Source organism: Mirounga leonina, unplaced genomic scaffold (assembly GCF_011800145.1).
Source record: "Mirounga leonina isolate KUSES-001 unplaced genomic scaffold, KU_Mleo_1.0 Mir_151, whole genome shotgun sequence".
NCBI classification, from domain to species: domain Eukaryota; kingdom Metazoa; phylum Chordata; class Mammalia; order Carnivora; family Phocidae; genus Mirounga; species Mirounga leonina.
The window spans coordinates 96,698,641-96,715,913 of NW_023270377.1; the positions used below are offsets into that span (position 1 = coordinate 96,698,641).

Here is a 17,273-nt window from a genome sequence, read left to right on the forward strand (position 1 = left end):
TAGTGATTATTCTAGGTTTTGGACTGAATTTTAAGATTCCCAAATGAAAACAGTTTAGAAATCAAAGGTACCTCGTCTTAGCTCTGACTCCTTCTTGTGGGTAAGTTTGGAAAAATTATGTAATCTCAGCGATATCACTTAGGTGGAGGTGATCAGTGAGTTCACCATAACTTTTCTTAGCCTTCACAGTAAATTAAGGTCAGTGATAAAAATTAGAAATTTCCACGAACTCCTTAAAGCATTGGTTTTCCATATTTTTGTCATAAGATTTGTTCTAACAAAATCATATGCATGGAAGGAGTCAGACACATACACACACTCCTGGGGGGCTGGGGGAGGGAGAGGATAGCTTTTCTGTATAAAGCCTAAACGAGAATAGGAAGTCTGGAAAGTGCCATATTCCTCTTCTTTCTTCCTGGCAGCCTCTGAGGACCTTTATGAAATTACTGGGGCTTCAAGGAGCACAGGTTGGAAATCACAACACACAATACTTTTTGGAGATCAAAGGATATATTTGTGCACTTCTAGTGATATGCAAAGCCTGCAAACATTAGGTTAAATATTATCTTATTTCTATTAATCAGTTTTATTACAATGTGTCCATCATCTTTTTCTTATTATTTCTTTTAAGCATTTGAAATAGTGTATTATATTTATTCTTAATTACCTTTTTTGCAATATTTTAATTGAGTCATTAATTTGAGTTGCTTTGGGTAAGAAGGATGAGAGCAAATATTAATTTGTAGAGAATGTGATTATCCCTAGATTAAGATTAATTACAAATTTTTTATGGCCCAGTGGATGAGATATGTTTTAGTGCAATGTTGTTTTACTGAAGGGCTGAATGTTCTTATGTGCTTGTACAGATGTATGATGTGTACAGTGTCCATTCTCCTTTTAATTTAAAGTAATTCAAAGTATTTTCTTTGAGCAAAATTTGACATTATTATGAACTATTTATTATACTGGCAAACTGCCTTTGTATGTTAACATATGGTAAGTTTATATCTCATTATTTCTTTGATTGCTATCTGGTCAAATAATACGCTTTTATTTACTTGCTGATGAAAATGGACTGTTTTCACTAGTTATAGTAGTCACTTTCAATAAACGTGGGATCTATGTATATTAGCAGAGAGTTTTTGAGTTCGAACTTTCATTGAAATGGTTTCCTAAGAGTTGATTGCATACCAGAGGGCAATTTTTCCTAAAATAGCTGGAAATTCATATTTCAATATACTGATTTCCAATGACAAATGATCAGACAACTATCCAGACAGTGTGATTTTAGCCTTATTACACTAAAAGTGTAATCAAATAAATCAATAGCAACCACTGATGAAAAGAAAACGTTCTCAAAAGTATTTAAAAGAACAAAATTAGTTTATAAACTAGTCTGTATGCTCACAATAAAACAGAAAATTGAAGTTTGGATTATTAAAACAAAAAGCATTTGCCTCAATTATGATCAATTAGTTTTTCTTTGAGTCTTTAAACAATTTCACATGAATAATTGCCTTAATTTTTCTCTGTAGTTTGATTAAATTGTACATTTATTGAGTGTCTAGCATGTGCCAACTTATGTTTTGTGTTAGAAATAGAAAGGAATGAGGTATTATACAGCTCAAGGATGAGATAGAGATGTAGGCAAATAATTCTAGTAGAATATTTGGGTATCATGTCATGTTAGAAATCCATTTAAGATAAATTTAAGATAACATTAGAAAGATTGACCTTCTGTTATAAAGGCTTTATAAAAGGAAAGTAGAGCTTTTGAATGGGAAAAGATATTTGCAAATCATACACCTGATCAGGGGTTACAATCCAAAATATATAAAGAATCTACACAACCTAATTAACACTACAAATGAACAAACAAAACAAAATATAAACAGACTCATAGATGCAGGAAACAAACTGTTACAAGCCTGGGGAGCAGTTGGTGGGTGGACAAAATAGGTAGAAATGATCAAGAGGTGCAAACTTCTAGTTATACAGTAAATAAATCATGGAGACATAGGGATTATAGTCAACAGTATTATAAGAACTTTGTATAGTGGTGGATGGTAACTAGATTTATTGTGGGGATCATTTTGTAATGTATAAAAATATCAAATCACTATGACACACACCTGAAACTAATGGGATATTGTATGTCAGTTATACTTCAATTTAAAAAAATGAAATCCTGACACATGGCATAATATGAATGAACTTTAAATATCTTATACTAGGTGAAATAACCAGTCATAAAAGGACAAATACTGTGTGAGTCCACTTATATGAAGTCCCTACTGTAGGCAAATTCATGGAGACAGAAAGTAGAATGTTGTTAGCCAGGAGCTCAGGAGAGAAGAAGGGATGGGGAGTTATTGTTTAATGGGTCAGTTTCAGATTGCAGTGTTGAAAAAGTTCTGGAGATTGATGGTAATGATGGTTGCACAACAATGTGAACACATTTAATGCTACAGAACTGTATATTTAAAAATGGTTAAAATGGTAAATTTTATGTGTATTTTAACACATTTTTTAAAGATAAAAGCATATAGCATTGTAGACATTCAATAAATAAATACTTTCTTAAACAGATGAACAAAACAAATAGAGCTTTCATAGGGTTTTCAAGAATGACTAGAAGTTGCTAAATGAACAGGGATGGGATTAATAATAATAATAATTAATAATAATAGGTCAGAGGTTGAAGGAATAATAGTGTCTTTACATGTAGAGATATAGCCTGAATGCTTTTCAACTCAGATCTGAGAAATTTCTTGTCTCTTTCTTGGATTGTTTAGTTTATTGACTGATTATTCTGCCCAAGCCAAAAACAAAACAATAACAAAACCCACAATTTTACATTTGTGCTAATTCTTGTAAATCTATCTGTAATACGTATACTCAGAGAAAAAATGTGCTAGATCGAAGTTTTCAGACTTGATGAAGCAAAAACTTGGGTTTCAGATTTGTGTCTCTGGAGCTATGGAAGGACCAATTATGAGAAAATTTCTCTGTTTCTCTGCTTCAACCAGAACAGTTTAACTTTAAACTGGTTTTAATACTGAGGTTTCTCATTTGGAGAGAGAAAAAAAAAAAGATTCTTTTGCAAATAGTAAAGGTACAAGCAAGATACATTTAACTGATCCCCTATCAAACACTTAGCCTTGTGGTCCTTTGTTTAATCTATTCTAGATGACAGGGTACATAAGAGCTTATTTATAGAATTGGAAACATTCATTCCTTGAAATCTATATTTACTTATTTGAAGGTCATTTATTTTTGCTCTCTGATGATTTTAGAAATCAGAGAAAAAAGCACACTAATTGATCATATTAGAATGGAGTTAAGCCATGAAGAATTGGAAGCTGGATCTTGAAAACTGTAGTGCATGATGATTTTGAGAGAAAGAGAAAATAATTAAAGACAGAGAGAAAGAAGAATAAACATGGACCAAAAGCTATAGCACAGTGTTCAAGAACTGGTGTGCTGGTCCTAATTCTACCCTTATAAAAAAAAAAAAAATGAACATTGAAAAATTAAGTTTTAATATCTGGATTATGTGATTTGTAAAATGAGAAGATAGAATAAAACAAAAAGATACATTTAAGCAATGATTATGTGTCTGGGGGCCCTCATCTGTCTCTCTCACCTACTACAAACATTCATGCTTAGAAAACATAAGGTAAACCAAACTTTAGTGTGCATTAGAATCACCTGGAGCCTTGTTAAACCAGGAATTGCTGGGCTTCATCCTCAGAGTTTCTAATTCGGTGGGTCTAGGTTAAGCCTGAAAATGTGCCACTTTGACAAGAGCCTGATGATGTTGCTGGTCTCAGGTATACATCTAGAAAACCTCTAAGAATAACAAATTATATGAGTTTGAGTTTCTGAAATTCTGTCTTCTTCAAATAAGAAAACACAATAGGGCCATCCTTTTGCCTGAAAACTTGTGGAAGCCTTTGTTATTGAGCAAATTAAACTAATTTTGTTTCAGAAATGAAAAGTTTAAAAAGTTTGCCCAAGTGAGTATGACAGTATCCACTACTTTTATTTTGACACAATTGTTTCATTTATGCAGCCCCTTTCTATTACTATTTTCCACAAAAATTGAGCTGTATTTGATCAGTTTATCACATTTTAAACCTTTGCTTTCATAGTATGCCTGTCATGTATATTTTAAGATTTATATTTAGAGTCTCAGGATGAACTCTCAAGTTGAACTCTTGATGCCCCTCAAATACTTTTCCTGTAATTTGAGTATCTTGCTGCCAGATGGCAGAATTGATAAATAAACCTGCCTCATGAAAATACTTGCAAACGTCTTTTTAAAAACCAGCAAACCAATGCTTTTCATTTAAATATATAAACCTGAAACTTTTTATGAAACACCGTTTAAAGATTATTGATTTTCAAACAAGCTAATTTAAATGTACTCAGAGTTATATAATGTCTTTTTTCCTGAGTGTTATTTTTAGTATAATTATTTGGGTATGGACCCAAGCTTACTAAGAATACTGTGATCCTCACTGCGGAAGAAATGTACTAAAGGGAGAATAATACAGATATTCAAAGATTTTAAGAAAAAACATTTGAAAATGGTATAGATTTTTATTTAGCTATAGCTGTATAACTTTCCACAGGGGAAAGTTATATGGAAACTTATTTCATCTAATATAAGAAAAAAAAAACCTAAACAGAGTAGTAGAACATTAAATAATGTGCTGATACTTTCCATAAATGTCTTCAAATTGTGACAGAGTGGATCCTTATGAGAATTATTGTTCAAGACGTTCTTGAATAGGATGAGTATTAGTTTGAATGCTGTTCTGATTTCTTTGTGGCTCTAACAATGACCCCATTATAATTTAAGCTAATTTTTCCCCAAATGCTTATTTTCTATGTAATTAACTAGCTTTTAAAGTCTTTTTAATATTCATGCAGTTAAGAGCATAAAATTCCTTGCGGTCTTGCATTCTAAAGATTTTTTTTTTTCATTAATAGATGCAATTTTGCTTTTCATATGGTTTAGACCATGGAACTATATTGGACAAATGCTATTCTCAATTCTCAATGCTATTCTCATTATCGAAGGGAAAACAACTGAAAATAAGAAAGGCCTTAGAAAGAAGAAAAAGTACATGTAAGATCTTTTCGTTTTAGAAATTTGAACGACCAGTTTCTGGTGATGGTTTCTGAAAATTGCAGTTCTTTTTTGGCTATTGCTTTAGCTTCCAGATATCACTTAAGACAGTGAATGAAAAGGTAATCATTACCCTTCAGAGGTAAAAGAAAATCTCTGTGGGTTTTATAGAACCTACTTGATTTCAATAAGTATTAAAAGGTTTTGTAATTTTGCAGTGTCCCACGTTCAGGCTGAAGCCAAGCTGATTCTGCTCTGAGCTCAGCAGGATGAAACTTTTAGCAAGTATGAAACACTCTTAATTGGCCCACATTCTTTCAGTGGTGTAGCACACGGCCAGAGACCATTACTTGTGATAACTGGCTATTGACTCAGCAACTGGACCAGAGAAAAAGGTTCTTAATGAATCCTGATCAGAGACCAGATTAGTTGACCAGCCCCTGGAGTTTATAATCTGGCATATGGAGTAAACATAAAGCTATCATTGAAGTCAGAGTAATTTAAGCACTCTACCAGAGTCAGTACAGCGTATGAAGAGTGAACGCAGCATTGGTGTCATGTTTGTGTTGAATCCTAGCCCAGACCTTTACTGTGACCTCATGCCAATTATTTAATATATGCTAAGCACTAGAAATACAAGTGTAATCAAGCCATAGTATCTGCCTCCTCTCAAGGAATTTATGACCAGTGAGGTTGTTGATGCGATCAAGTTACTGATATTTCAATATATAAATATAGCATGGATTAATGTAATAGAGTTTGATGATGCTGTGGTAATGGTCATACAGTCAGCTGTGGGAGGGCCTCCTATTGAGGGAGATCAGGGAAGGTTCCCTGGAGGAAGGAACAACTTAGCAAAACCAGCAGGAAAAGTAGAAGTAATAACTCCTAAGTAAATATTGAGTGCTTGTCTCTTTGTGTCAAACATTCAGGTAATAACAATATAAGTGAAGTAGTTTAGTAGGACAATCCATTGAGATAGGAAATCTTATTCCACTTCCTCAGGATGAGAACATAGATGTTTAGGGAGGCTATATAAAATTACTGCAATGTTGCAGCTGAGTTGGGAGTCAAACGAAGTTAATGCTATCAATCTCTGTGCAGTACTGTGCAGAGTATTAGACAAATGGATTTGTAAGTCTTGTCTCTAAAGGTGATATTGAAGTTATGGAAGTGGATTAGATGCTCACTGATAATAGAATGAGGGGGATAGAGATCTGAGCATTATACCAGGGGAACTCCTTCCCATAGTCTGTAAGAATAGGGAAACAAGAGCCAGAAAAATAAGTGAAGAAACTAGGAATGGAAAGAGTGTTTCAAAATAGAGTAGTCAGGAAGATAACATAAAATCATTATGGATTTAGCACTTTGCAATCCACTAATAGTCTTTGATGGAGGAAACACATTAGACTGTTGAGCATAAAGCCTGGACCAAGGCATTAATGGGTGAGTGGTGAGAGAGGGAGTAAGTGCAGGGAGTTAAGCCCACTCTTGCTTAAAACAAATCAGTGGAGCTGTGGGTGGAGGCTGGAGCATGTAAAACAAATATTTTTTTTTGTCTCCTTGTTTGCGTGGAGACTAGAGACTTTTATAGGGAATTTGCTTCTCTTGTAACTGTTACACATTTTGTCCTGTTTTGTGAGATTGGATGGGAATGGGGTATTCTCTCCTAGAGTACGAATTCCAAACTAAAAAATGCAATGTGTGAATTTTGTATATGAACACCTAGAAGTATTTTGAGTCTTGTCTTTAATTTTAAGAAAAGGTGTGATTTCACAGTATTTCCTTCAAGGATTAGAAAGACTGGCATTTAGAATATTATCAAGGAGAGAGAGTCTTATCATTTTTCCTTCCCTCTCTCTTTTTAGTTAGCTCTTCTAGCCTGGCATTCAGAACCTGAATTACACTAATAAGAGATCTCAGTGGTTCTAGTGGTCTCTTTCCAATGCCATGTTTGTGTTCAATTCATATTACTAGGTCTCCTCTCCCATCTAAATTGTTTTTAGTGGAGAAGAGATATGCAGTGAAAGTATGGGGGGTTTGCTGTCAAACAGAGCGTAGGCTGGAATCGTTTTTAACCTTACATTTACCTCCTGAATTCCCACCCATTCAATTATAATTTTAAAATAGGCTCTATAGGAGCTAAGAAGAGAATTAAAGAGAATGAAGGCAAAAAAAAATTTTGGGAAATCAGTAATCTAAGTTTTCATTTTAGGAAACTAGAAAAAAGAACCAATTAAATACAAAGAGAGCAGAAGAAATGAAAGAGGAGAATCACTAGAGATCCCATGAACATTAAAAGGATAACTTTATGTTTACAAACTTGGTAACCAATTCCTGGATCAATTCCTTGAAATACATAATTGGCAAAAACTCCCAAAGGAAGAAATAGACAATCTGAATAGGTCTATTTAACAGAAATCAAATTAATATCAATAACCTTCCAAAACAGAAACACAAGGCCCAGATGGTGAGTTCTATCAAACTTAAGAAATTATACCAATTTCTACAATTACTTTCAGAGGATAGAAGCAGAAGGGATACTTTTTAACTCATTCTATGAGGCTAGCATTACCCTAATGCTAAACCCAGACAAAGAGATTATAAGAAAACCGCACACCAATATCTCTCATAAACATAGATACTGAAATCCTCAACAAAATATTAGCATGTCAAATCCAACAGCGTACAAAAAGAATTATACATCGTGATCAAGTTGGGTTTATCCCAGGAATGCAAGGCTGGTTGAATTTTCGAAAATCAGTTAATACCATCCATCACATTAACAGGCTGAAAAAGAAAAAAGTACATAAGCATATCAACTAGTGAAGAAAAATCATTTGACAAAATCCAACACCCATTGATGATAAAACTATCAGTAAACTAAGAATAGAGGAGAATTTCCTAAACTTGATGAAGAATATGTACAAAAAACCTTATATCTAGCATCGTACTTAATGGTAAGAAGTTAGAAGCTTTTCCACTAGAACAAGGCAAGGATGTTCCCTCTCACCATTCCTTTATGATATCATACTCATCATACTGCAAGTCCTAGATAATGCAATAAGACCCCCCCCAAAAAAAAAGATAATAAAGTTATATAGATTGGGAAGAAAAACTGTCTGTTCACAAATGATATGATCATCTATAATCTGAAAGAATCACCAAAACAATTCCTGGAACTAATCAGCAATTATGGCCAGAATGAACAATCTGCATTAGATTAGAGAATCACACTGAATATTGAGTCGGATAAATAACAATCCAGTTAAAGAACCTGGAAATCCTGTTTTGCTTAAGCTAGTTCAGACTGGGTTTCTGCCATTTGCAACTTTGCCAAGTTAGTCTAAGAATTGTCTTAATTTGTAGTCACTGGTTTTATGCTTATTTTGCCAAGGCATTATCAATTTATATCTATTAAAAGCATATTTAATAATTTTTATTTACAATTTGTGTTTCTTATAGAATAATGATTTTGAACATATTATGGTAGATTACCCTTTTTTTTTTTATTACTGCATTTGCTTATTGATTAGGATAATTTCCCTGCTATGTAGGGCTGCCTCACTGAAAGATTCCCTTACCTATTTTTCTAATGTTAACTCCAAAAGAATAAATAGAGCATAAGAAACATGAGCAAATATGGAATATTTACCTAAAATTAAATACAATTAGAATCTGGCATCTTTATACCTATATACACTTATGTTACATAGGATATGATGCACATTTTAGTCAACAAAATTGCCAAAAACCAACAAATGAGCTGAAATGATATTCTAAGACTAATTTGCCACATGGAAGAATTAAGGTTGGCCAAACAGGCAAGATTGAATATTAAGATTTATTAAATTTATTTTTTAAATATATGTTATACAATGGAAGAATTAGTAGTTAGGCAATTTATATACTTATATTGATTACCCAAAATCTTCTAGGGAATTAATTGTATTGGGCAACCTTTAAAAGGAAGCCAGGGTGATTGAAATACTATTAATTAAAAGGATCAAGTGAACAAGATAAGCAGGCATCTTTCTTTCCTCTGCGCCAAGTAAAGTAGAAAATTCTGCGTCACAGGATAGATTCATTTTTAAATATATTTACCTATAAGTATGTAATTTTTCAAGATTTATTTATTTGAGGGGGTGAGGGGGCAAAGGCAGAAAGAGAGAATCCCAAGAGGAATCCACACTGAGTGCAGATCCTGAGCTGGGGCTCAATCCCACGACCCTGAGCCTGAGATCACGACCTAAGCTGAAACCAAAAGTCAGCCGCTTAGCCGTCTGTGCCACCCAGGCGCCCCTACCTATCAGTATTTATTAATTGTAGGTTCAGTTCTCAAAAAAAATAAAACAAACAAAAACTATGTGAGAATACTAAAATGTGATAGGCATAGGACATCCCCTTAAAAAGTTCCAAATACAGCTGTAGATCTTAAAAATATCTATGTTTTTATTTTCTTTTTATTATGAATAATTTCAAACATACCAAGAAGTAGAGAGAAGAGTATAATGAAATTTCATCAGGTTCTGGGTCCCTGTGTTCTTATATATACCCCACACTTTCGCTTGCCCACCTCTGTGGTAAGGGAGGCAGACCCGTTCAGCTGTAATTTTTAGCCTCCTCCCCCTGTCCCACTTGGTTCTAGCAGTGGAAGGCTCTGGTGAGAGGTAGGAAGGATGGGACAAGAGGACCCTCAGGAGGTTTCTCCCCCCACACATACTTCTTGGCTTCAAACATCATGTAAACATGTTGCCTTATTTGCTTCATCAACTATTTTTGCTTGTTTAAATAATTATATAACAGACATCATGCTATCGAACCTATAAATCCCTCACTATGCATCTGGAAAAAAATACATTGTCCTCATAACTAAACCATCATTATCACATCTAACCAATTTAGCAATAATACCATAATACCATTTTAAAATGTCTTAAAATATTTCTGATTGTCCCAAAATGTCCTTTATGATTGACTTGTTTGAACCATACTCCAGTTAAGATCCCCACATTTTAGCGTATCTCAAGCAATGTTCAGAGTATATTTATACTAAAATAATATTTTTTGTTTATATAAATTTCAAATTTAACTAGATGTTCTGTGTTTTTATTTGGTAAATCTAGCAATAATACAGCCAACTTGGGCTTTATGTTTTTATCTGTCACAGATACTTGCTAAGCCCTGGTTTAGTTGCTAGTAGTAAATGTGAAGAGATGGTCAAGGTTTTATGGAGCATGCATTATATAATTAGGGATGATGATCAGGCAATAAACAATTAAATGAACAAGATTTTGATAACAGTGCCATGAAGAAAGAAAAATAAAAAGTGGTAAGATGGGGTGGGACAATGGGGGACTAATCACACTCAGGGAAAACTTGTCTGAGGCAGTCACATTGACCTGACAGTGAAACCCTGGGACGCACCCCCACATGGACAAATAGTAAGGCAATGTGTTAGGAAGAAGGGATTGATGATGTACACTTTCTGAGGTGGGAACAAATGTAAATTGTTTTTTCTAAAGACTGTAGTAAGGTATTAATTTCTGGGGTATCTTGAGTACACAAGGAGGGTATTTTGAAATGGCGTCACAGAGATAAGGCCCACACCATTTAGAGATCTTTATGTTGTGGGATGACATTTGGATTTTACTCTGAGTATGACAGGAAGCTTTCAAGTAGGAGGATGACATGAAATCATCTTCTCTGGAAGAAGATCAGTCAGGCAGCAGGAGATTATCAGCGGGCAAGGGTAGGTCGGGTCTTGAACTGGTTAGCAGGTAATTGTGGTAGATCAGTGGGGGATGGAAGTGGTTCTGGCCAGGGTGATAGCAGTGGAGATAGAAGTGGATGCATTCCAGAAACTGCTTGGGCAAATACTTTGTGGTCCTCCAGGATGATTCAGCCAGCTCTACTTCTTTCTTTATACTTCCAGTAGGATCATGAATAAACTACCATTGCAGCATCTCAAATGCTGTGTTAGAATACCTGATTTTATCACTTTCTTCCCTCCAGAATATAAACCTCCTGAGTATAGGAATAAAAAATGGGTTTTTCACATCATTATGCTCATATTCAGTGCTCAGTACATGTTGTGGAGAGGAATTATTTAATGGCATTTGCTTTATAGTCCATAAATGTACATTCTCAAAAAACATGAACCCTGCAATTGTGTCAACTAAAACCTCAAAATATACATATGATATATAATATGGCTCTTATATATGATAAATATTGTTATATATGCAATATATAATATATAATGTATAATATGTGAACTATTACATGTAACATGTTATATATATGATACACGAGGAAATTTGTATGCTACAAATTTTTACGTATCATATTTGTCATATATAATTATATGTAATATAAAATTATGGTGCTATAGAAACTTTAAAGCCTATTTCTTTTTTTAACCCTTGAAAATTAAGCTTAGGAGAATATGTTTGTAATCTCCCTGTGGTCATGGCAAAAGGAGTCAACCACACATGTTTTCAATTTCTTGAAAGAAACCAGATGTAACTTCCTCAGTTTTCCTTTACCAAATCATAAAGCTGATATCTGAACTCATCTTTTCTTCTTTGCTCCTTTTGCAATCAAAGCTACCACCAGAGGGGCGCCTGGGTGGCTCAGTAGGTTAAGCGTCCAACTCTTGATTTCAGCTCCAAATATGATCTCAGGGTCAAGAGATCAAGCCCCCACTTGAAATTCTCTCTCTCCCTCTTCCTCTGCCCCTCCCCGCCACTTGCATGCTCTCTCTAAACAAACAAACAAACAAATCTTAAAAAAAAAAAAAAACAACAAACCTACTCCCAGTTATCTTGGTAATGAATACAATCCTGTCAACTTAATGAAATCAGTTTTCAAAATGCTATCACAGCGAACAAAATACACCCAACTGCAATATTGCCTCTGCCTGCATTTAGGTTCTCTTAAAATAATTATACACACACACACGTGTGCGTGCACTCATTCTATGACATTCAACTACAGGGAGTTTACTATAGCTCAATTATGGCAAGCCACCTACCTTCTTGGCTCTTTTGAAAATTATGACTGATTAATCATTTATGTAATGACTTTCATTTTTGCTTGCCCTCTAATACTCTGGCAGGGCATTATTTTTATCGTGCAGATTTTCTATCCACTTCATCTCACATGTGCATGACACTTGGAATTCAATAACTTTGTCATGAATAAGTAACTGATCTAAACTAAATAATAACCTTACTGAACCTAATGTTACAAAGTCAAGTGTGGTTATCTCCAGAAGAGTGTTGTTGGGTGGGAGGAGAAGAAGAGTCCTGGTTGGAGAAGCACCCATGAGTTGTAACCCCCACTGCTAACAAAGCAGCACTCCTGGTCTAGGGTAGCTCAATTTCATGGGTGAGGACTAGGGAAATTCTTGACAACACCAGTCACAACAAAGCAATATTCTATATAACTGTTTCTTTTAGGGTCTCTGAGTGAAAACTCAATTGGTAAACATGTTTCATTTCATAAAACATAACACTGATAGACATACTCAGTGAGGCTTCTCTATAATTGATCAGTATTTCATTATTTAGTGTAACCCATTTGTTATAAAAGGACTTCTAATCTAACCCGAAACTAAGCTCTGTTCACATCAATGCCTAACGTACACCGTAGTCACCATGAGGCAATAAGGAGAATGTCAGAATTATTATTATCATTTTTGTGTGTGTGTGGTGGGTAAAGTACTTCTATATCCAGCAAGATTCTTTGCTAAACTCAGTTCCTTATTTTGTTATATGATTTTTGCTTCTTTGGTTCTTACTGAAAAGACTGAAAACTTAGAGATACTGAAGTACTATTTAAGTTGAATGAACAAAAAGCAGCACTTGAGTTGAAATGGTTTGTGTTTATGTCCCCGTAGATGCTTGTTGACTGCACACAAACAACCATGCTGAAGCATAATCATCTAAGGGAACAAAGCTGAGATAATTCCCACAACGGCTATTTTTAGTCAGTAATAATTCTATGTTAACCAACTGGTGTTTTCTGCTAAAGGGGAGATGACATTTCTGTTGATGATAAGTTGTATGTGTTCTACAGCTGCATCTTCATGGAATAACAGGCTCTCTCTCAGTTCCTTTGCAATGGGAATTAACAATCACATGATCTAGCTCTTTTTTTTTTTTTTTCTTTTTTTGGTCATTGCTCTGTCTTTATGCCCTGCTTGATGTAAATAGGGGTACTGGCCATTGCTTAAATGATCTTTTTTTTTTCTATCTTTCATTCAGTATGCCAGTTTTCTTTAACACTTAAGTTTAATGTTGAGAAAGAAATGAAGTGTCTCAAAAGAAAAAAAAATCTCCTTAATGGTTGTATTTAAGTAATGACATAAATAACTTTTCTTTCTAAAGATGTTATGTGATAACTGACATGGTAAAATTTTACTCTATATCTAAGGTGTATAGAAACACATTAAACCAAATACCAAAACTCTCTAGACCTCAGTAAAAATTGGAATCTAACTGCCTCATTTCAGGAAAGAAGTTTGAATTAGGAGAGATTAAATAATTCATTTGAATTGATCTTCATAGTCAGTATCAGCTTATACTAGTTATCTTTTCCCGTACAAATAACCTGCACAGAAAAATGTTGCATTGTCTTTCTGACTGTCACTGTTTGAGATCCTTGTATTGGTTTCATGAGGTCTCTTAGACAAAAGCTTGTGGTGTTGGAAGGAAAAGATGAGTGGGGGGAAAGGAGAGTTGCTCAGGAGAGTTGATGCCTGTGAGTTTTAGGCAACACATGCAGATATTAGATTGTTTTGGAACTCAGAGTAGAAATCAGCATTTACCTAATATGTGACTTAACAATGCCATTATTTTTGATTAGCATGCAATATTCAGAAAATATTTACTAATCCAGAGTCTTCCAAAGCATGACTATACAGCAGTGGGGTAATGATTAACAACATGGAACTCTCCATGCTTATACCTAAGTTTTCTAATGAATCCAGTTAATATGAAGACCTGGCTACTGGGCACAGACCGTGTAGACCCCTTACATAATGCCACTGAGAATGGAGCACGATCATGTTCTGAGATCATTCTATCTCATGACAGCTAATATAGGGTGCATTCAAAGTGCCATGAGAACATTCAGGACAAATACTGGCAAACAGAAGGAAGAGATTTTGAAGTGGTATATGAAATAGCAGTTTTGATGTCCGATAGGTCTACATCTGAGACTTGGATCCTCATCCCAATAACTCTATGAGCTTCATCAGCTAATCTCTCTAAACTACAGTTTCCAAATCTATACATCTGGGATAAAAATATCTAAACCTTAAAGATGCAATGAAATGTGTGTAATACACTGAATATAATTTTAGCACATATAAATAATAACGCTTTATCATAATTATAAATTTGTATCTGTAAATAATTGGTCCAATGTTCATTTTGTTAAATTGAGATCAAAAAGAAAATATTTAAGTTTTTTTTTCTCCACCTGGGCCTACTGGGGTGGCCCAGTCAGTTAAGCCTCCTACTCTTGATTTTGGCTCAGGTCATGATCTTGAGGTCATGAGATTGAGCCCCACATCAGGCTCAGCATGGAGTCTGCTTGGGATTCTTTCTCTCTCTCTCTCTCTCTCTCTCTCTCAATAAATAAATAAATAAATAAATAATTAAATAAAATCTTTAAAAAATATTTTTTCTCCTCCAAATTAATGGGAGAAAAATATAAAGTGAGTTGTAGGGGTGATATATAAGGGAATCATAATGCCTTTACAGTTAAGCCAGTTCACTTATTCATTTCCCTTTTTTATGTAAATAGATGTTAGTAAACTGAAGAGCTAGGTAATAAGATGATCTATCAGGAGAATCTTAGTGTCATAACAGAAATGGCATTGACGTAGGCTACTAGGATGCGAGTTCTCCCAGTAAATGCTTGTATAATCCAGGACAGGTCAGCTATTTGTGTGCCCATCTTTGCATATGCATAATAGAAGTGGGTCCTCATGGTGTTTGAGGTCCCTTCTGGACACAAATTTCCATGGTTCTGTGAACATATTCTCTACTTGCTGATATAATAATGCTTCTTCAATTTATTTAATCTTGTGTTGCCAAATGGGAAATCAACACAAAGCCTCACATTTTAATGTCATTTTTTTTATTTTTTAAAAAATGACGCTTATTCAGCATCATGATCAGACTATTACATTTAGCAATCAATACCATGTTTGCAAAAAAATCTACACTAAAACCCTTTGTTGGAATGCTTTACACTTTCCACAGAACAGAAACTAAGATAACCTGTTATATAATTAGTCACAAATATCGTCCTCAAGTTTTTGCCTGTACACTTGAGTATTGTCCAAAACATGTCTTTTTTATAGCAGCTGGGCCCTGCTACCACTGTGCTTGGCTGAGTTCACAAATCTGTTGTAACCCGTAGCTTCCTTGTTACTTCTCTGGCTCTCCTCTCCTGCTAAGCTTTGTTTCCTGGCAGTCATGAGAACCTCCCACTGCTGTAGCTACTGCTGTTGCTGGAACTGCCATAGCTACCTCAGTTTCATGGTTTGGCAAAGTTTTGGCGTCCATCACCATAGGGGCCAGAGCGTCTGCCTCTACAATTTCCTCCTTTTATGGGTCCAAAATTTGAAGATTGACTGTTGTAATTGCCAAAATCATTACAGCTTCCACCACCTCCAAAATTGTTTCCGTCATTACCAAAGCCTTTATAGCCATCCCCACTGCCCCATATCTACCACCACCTTGACTGCCACCAAAGCCACCTCATCTACTGAACTTTCACCCATGACCAGTCGTCATTCCCACCAAAACCACCTCCATGACCACCACCAAGGTTTCCAGAACCACTTCAACCTCTCTGGCAGGATGAAGCACTAGCCATCTCTTGCTTAGTAGGCTTTTCCTTACTTCACAGTTGCAGCCAGTCACAGTGTGGCATTCTTGAGTGACAATCTTATCTATGTAGTCATGATCATCATATGTTATAAAAGCAAACTCTTCTTGCCACTGCCTCGGTCAGTCATGCTTTCACTTACTTCAGTTTTCCCATATGGTCCAAAGTAATCTCTCAGATGATGTTCTTCTGTGTCTTCTTTATTGCCACCAACAATAATCTTTCTCACAGTTAAATGGGCACCAGGTCTTTGAGAATCTTCTCTTGAGACAGCCCTCTTTGGTTCCACAACTCTTCCATCCACCTTGTGTGTCCTTGCATTCATGGCTGCCTCCACGTCCTCCACAGGGGCATATGTGACAAACCCAAAGCCTCGGGGACCTTTAGTATTTGGATCACTCATTACCACACAGTCTGTGAGCATTCCCGTTGCTCAAAATGGCTCCTCAGACTCTCATCGGTTGTTTCAAAGCTCAGACCTCCCATAAAGAGCTTCCGCAGCTGTTCAGGCTCTTTGGGAGACTCTCACTTAGTCATGATGGCGGCAGGAGGGGAGACTTTAACATGCTTACTGGGACGTGTCCACAGGCAGAGAACTTAATGTCATTTTAGATTATTTTGCTTTCCTCCCCCTCAAACCTAGAGTTATTGGAAAGCTATAGAGTCAGTAAAACATACTGAGGCTCTAATCTTTGCTGATCTTTTGTTTTAAAAGCTGTGCTGCATTTTACTGTCAATAACTAATTTCTTTTAAGGAGAGGTGGTCACTTTGATATTGTGTTAATAGAAAGGTCAAAAAAGTGTCAGTCTTAAGGATCTAAATTGTTGAGCTACATTTTGTTATTTCTAGTTTTCCATTTTCAATTTTTATGCCTCATATATAAAGCTACACTTTCTCACTGAAAAAATACTGCACTGATAGCTCAAGAATATTAAATACTCATACACATATATATGTAATTTCAAGTGTAGTGAAAAAATGCTGTCCCAAGTAAGTCTAATCATATTGGATATTTTCAGGACAGTATTAAATTCAGGACAGTCTATTAGATGAGCCATGCTAGTGTATAGATCAGACTATATTTAATATAGTTTGTTTTTTATATAATTTCGTTGGTCGTGATTTAAACTATAATGAAGCTGACATTCTACAAATACCCTGTTTTATAGAGTTTAATTCTTTATATTAATCATAACCATTAGGTGAGTTTTCAGTATAATGAAAACA

The 17,273-nt window shown here is 35.1% G+C and overlaps 1 protein-coding gene across 1 annotated transcript in view; it reads left to right on the forward strand.

The window, feature by feature from the left end:
* DPP10 (dipeptidyl peptidase like 10) overlaps positions 1–17,273 on the forward strand; it is a 513,620-nt gene that overhangs the window by 64,157 nt on the left and 432,190 nt on the right. The gene's annotated exons all lie outside the window — the stretch shown is intronic.